The sequence below is a fragment of the Neovison vison genome, chromosome 3 (assembly GCF_020171115.1).
Source record: "Neovison vison isolate M4711 chromosome 3, ASM_NN_V1, whole genome shotgun sequence".
NCBI lineage: Eukaryota > Metazoa > Chordata > Mammalia > Carnivora > Mustelidae > Neogale > Neogale vison.
The window spans coordinates 102828312-102833347 of NC_058093.1; the positions used below are offsets into that span (position 1 = coordinate 102828312).

The 5036-nt window shown below is 48.3% G+C and overlaps 1 non-coding gene across 1 annotated transcript; it reads left to right on the top strand.

The window, feature by feature from the left end:
* The first annotated feature begins 216 nt into the window (after nucleotides 1-216).
* LOC122903797 lies at nucleotides 217-323 on the top strand. Its single transcript, XR_006384024.1, has one exon. It is a non-coding gene; the product is annotated as a U6 spliceosomal RNA (small nuclear RNA).
* The last annotated feature ends 4713 nt before the right edge of the window (nucleotides 324-5036 follow it).

Here is a 5036-nt window from a genome sequence, read left to right on the forward strand (position 1 = left end):
TCTCTGTATTTATGGGTCTGTTTCTGCTTTTTGTTTGTTTGTTTATTCCTTTGGTTTTTCAAACGTCTGGCTCTTTTACAGGTCTTTGGAACATAACACAAAATTGTTTTGCAGAAGGGTGATACCGAGTGTCTTATGCACAAGACATTTATGAAGCTGCCTGTTATATCATACCTTTACCAGTGCTGGGTACTTTCATTAAAAATTAGTAGTCTTGTGCTCACTTTGGTAGTACATATACTAAAATTGGAAGGATACAGAGAAGATTAGCACGGCCCCAGGGCAAGGATGACATGCAAATTTGTAAAGCATTCTACATTAAAAGAAAATTAATAGCATCTCGTTTTTTTGGTGGATTTGAATATTTTTATGTTTGTTATCTGGTTGTGTTTTTAGGGTGTCCTTTCTAAAAAACAATTCTGACACTTTGCTTTCCTACTTAGAAAGCCCCTGAGCCCTGCAGTGCCTACAAGTAGGATAAAGTTCCATGGAACATAATAGGTATGAGCCACACGTTCAAACCAGAGACATCCTTTCCCACTCCAGTTTGCCATGCAAAATCTGTGTGACCTTGGACCAGTCCCTTGATCTTCATTTTAATTCTCTCACCCACAAAAATAGGAAAAACAATACCAATCTCCTGGAGCCATCATGAAGATTAAATATAATGTCCTTTGTAAGGAACTCTGTAAAGTATAAAATATGGCTCTAGATCAGTCATTGTCATTTCTGTCCTGACAACATACAAGACCTAACATGAGGGCCTCTGGGTGGCTCAGTTGGTTAAGTGGCTGCCTTCGGCTCAGGTCATGATCCCAGCGTCCTGGGATGGAGTCCCGCATCGGGCTCCTTGCTCAGCAGGGAGCCTGCTTCTCCCTCTGTCTCTGCCTGCCTCTCTGTCTGCCTGTGCTCGCTTGCTCTCCCTCTCTCTCTGACAAATAAATAAAATCTTTAAAAACAAAACAAAACAAACAAACAAAAAGACTGGCCATGGGGCTAATAGCCAATGTGTAATGAGAGCCAGCTTCCTACTTACCAGGGACCGTGCTCAGCCCTTTACATGTATGAACTCACACTAACCTCACAGCAGCATGGGAGGGAGATATCATTATGTTACTTTAATAGATAAGGGGACTGAGGCACAGAGATGAAGTCACTTGCCCAAAATTATACCACTGGGAAACAGCCAAGCTGGAGCTCAAACACTGAACACTGCGCCCATCCTTTCTCTCAGGCCTCCTCATCTGTGAGCCACATGGAACTATAAGGGCCTTCCCTACCATACCACACCGCTTCATCCCTGTGCCTTGGCTAATGCTCATTCCCTTCCTGAAGAGGTCGCTCCACCCCTTACCTCAAAACCACTGTTCACCCTTTATTGTCTGACTTAAATGTCCTTTGCTCTGGGGTGCAGTCTGCCTCCCCTCACCTGGGTGGTGCTCCACGGTCACTTACACGTTTACCCCTAAATTGCTTAGCCCACGATCTTTGTGCTTGTGTGTCCACAAGTGTGTGTGTGTGCCTTTGTGTTTTGCTTGTAGGTCTAGCTCCCCATCTAGAGTGTGGACATCTAGTAGGCTTCAGTTTCTTTTTCTATGGACCCTAATTCTGAGCACGATGCCCAAGACCTAGGAGGTGCCCAGCATCTACTTGTTGCATGAGTGAACAAATGGTGACCATTCTGGCACAGTGAGGGGTGAACAGGGGAGAGAACTGTGAGTTTGGGGGCTTTCAGGAGGCTTTCCTGCAATCTCTCCTCGCTGGGTTCTGCCTAGGACTAGTCCCATAATAAAATCGGGTCTTCCTTTTATACTGGCCATTGACCCCAGCTGACATTCCATGCCCAAATGCCTGTGGTCCCCAGCTACACTCCCAGATCACCCAGAGAGCTGCAGCCACACACTTGAGGGTTTGCATTCCTGCTGGTGGTGCTGGGGGCTGGGCTGTTCTTATCAACTGGGCTTGCACTTGATGTCCATAGGCAGCCAGAGGAGACACATCAGTACATGCGTTGGCCCCAGAGAACCAGCCCTTTTCGAACTTGCTTGTTGGCAGGGGCAGATGGCCATAAGCAAAGGCACCAGAGGTGACCCAGAGCAGGCTGCAAAGTGTTTGTGGACAAGGGGAAGGACAGAACTCAGCTCCTGGGGTTTTCAGGCAAGCTGGAACAGTGAGTGTAGTATGTACATGGAGGGAAACTCAGAACTAAATGTATGAGGTCAATATTTTAACACATTGTATTAGCTTCCCATTGTTGCTGTAACAAATGAACCCAACCTTGGTAACTTAAAATAGCACACATTTGTTCTTTTGCAATAATACTAGAGGCTAGACGTCTGAAATGAGTCTCAGTGATTCCAAAACAAGGCATCACCAGGGCCGTGTTCCCTCGGGAAGCTCTAAGCCATGACCATTTGGTTGACTTTCCCAGCTTCTGGAGGCTGTTCTCATTCCTGGGCTTGTGGCTTTGGGTCACCTCACCTTTGCTCTCCCAGATTCTATCATCACATCCCCTTCTCCCTCTTCTGTTCCAAATGTCCCTCTGCCTCCTTCTGATAAGGACACTGGTCATTGCATATGTTTGCCAGCTCCCACCCTGTACCAGACTCTGTACCGGGCTCTGTACCAGGTCCTGTACCAGGCTCTGTGGTATAAAGGTGGCACAATCTCCCCTATGGGCCTGGAAGGGGAGGCAGGTTGAAGAGCAATGGCCGGCCATGTGAGCCTACTGTGACAAATGCCACAGGAGAGGCCTGCCAGCAACGGGGAGGGGCTGTCGCTCCTGATGACAGATGACAGAAGGGGTCACAGGGCAGTGAATCCCCTGAGTTTATTCTGAGTGGATGAAAAATGTTCCAGGGAGGCAGCGTGTGGGGAGACAAGAGTCAGAGCAAAGGGAGGAGCGGGGGACTGGTGCGTCAGCATAGGTGCATTTGAAACCTCTAAAGTGAGAGAATGGGGAGAGCTTATCCACATATCTGATTTTCTGTGATTCTGTAGCTCCCCTTGTTCAAGTGGAGATGCTCTGATGTGCTCTGCTCTGGACCACCCTTGGCCCCATCCTGCGCTCCTGGGGCCTTGCTGCTCACAAGAGCATCTTTTCACTTTCTGCCTCCAGCTCCTTTCCCCATAGGACTGCTTGGGAGATGGGCACAGTCTCTCTTTCCTCTCCTTCCAGGTGTGCCCATGCCCTAAGCCCCCTTGGCATCGGTTCCTCCAGAGTATGCCTCCTGGTTTCCCGTGCAAGCCCATTAATGCCTGACTCCCAGCAGACAACTCAGCCTGCACAGCAGGTGCGAGTGCAGATCCTCTGGTTCTGTGGAATGATTCCATTGAAAAGCTCACAGGCAAAATTTTTGTAGAGATTGTGAACATTTGACAGTGAGGACTGAGTAAGGCCCAGGGCCCGAGTGGAAGCAAGCATGTAACACTGGGCTAGTGGAGTGATATATCTCCTCCCTCCAGCAGTATTTTATCTGCTGAATTCATTGTATGGGGGCTAGAAGCTCCTTAGAAATAATGAGGACAGTCCACGCATGTCAGAGAGGAGGGGTGGGAATACATCCAGAAGCTAGCTCTCAGCAGAGACCACAGAGTCTTGGATGAAAACCCACCATGGTGGAAGGAGGAGTCTGACTCAGGAACATTCTGGACTCACAATCTGAGAACTGGACGGGAATCAGTGATTCCTGGTAGAATGGGTGTGTTTTGAACTCACCCTTGAGCCTCTCATCTTGGTGTTTGTTACAGAGGAGCAAAAGGCTTACAAATTAAAATAAACCTGCAGTTAAAGATACAGCTTTAAGGGGCACAAACAACTATGTGTGGGATCCCCGTAAAAGTGCAGAATATAGGAGGGTGGGGGGGCCGTGGGGTGTAGAAGGAAGAGGGCTTCCACCTTCAAGTGCAGAGTGATAGACACCAGTGAGAAGGCAGGGGCCCAAGGCAACGTGGGAGGTGGGAAGTAGGGGCAAGGGAGGGAGCTGGCCTGGGGGCAGAGCACAGCCACCAGTGGTGGTTGGGGACAATAAGGAAGGACAATAAGGAAGCAACTTTATAATCCCTCCGGGGTCCCTCCCTGGACCCCCGCCTCTCTCCGGGCTACCCTAATTTTTTAATACGGGTTGTTTGGTTCTACCTGCTGTGAAGGCTTTTGAGATTCAGATGAAATCAAGGTCAAGGTGCTTTGGAAACTTTCAGGTGCTTAGCACATGTAAAGCCAATGGAACTTATTAAGGGATTGTTCCTGGGGCGTTGTATTTCAATTTGGTGGAGAAAGTGGTAGATAACACAGTTTGCTTTGAATGTGAAAGCTTTTCTTCTTTTAATTTTTTGATCCAGAAACACTGGCAATTTTGATGGGATCCACGTCTCCATTCACTCACCCATTTATTCCTTTATTTATGCAACGCGCATGTGTGCTGCTCCTGCTGTGGGTGCAGGGCTGGGCTGGGTGCGGCACTGCCTTTGGGAACTTGGCTCCTGGAGTGTGTGTCCCCCCTCCCCGCCAGGGTCCGTCTCACCAGGACTCCCTCCCAACAGAGAGTTGGGGGCTGCCAGGAGGGCGGGCCTGGCCTAACAGGGTATTATAGAAAGGGTGTCTCTTTCAGGCCCCGGGAGCCAAGGGTGTCAGACCTGGTGAAATGCGGCCTGGTGCCTAACTGCGCCTTTTAAGGGCTGCTGACAGCCGTCATTAGCTAGCATTAGGACAGGAGCTGTGATAATCACCGCTGAGTGACTGTAAACACGGAGCGTCCCTGAAGAATATTCAGAGCATCGGGCAACTTGTTAGCTTTTGTCTGGGCTGGAGAGAGGAAAGGAAATTCCATGGGAGAGAGAATTTACCATAGTAAAAACAGAAAATCAATCGTATGGTTCTAATTTAATTTTAATTCACATTTTTATACGTGGAGTTTGTTCGAAGGGCTGACGTTTTGCTGTGAAAATCTATAAGGGCTGAATTGTCCTCGAATTAGAAGATTTTTAAAAGAAGTTCTTTGCCACTGGGTTGCAATTTGTTAAAACAAACAATAGCA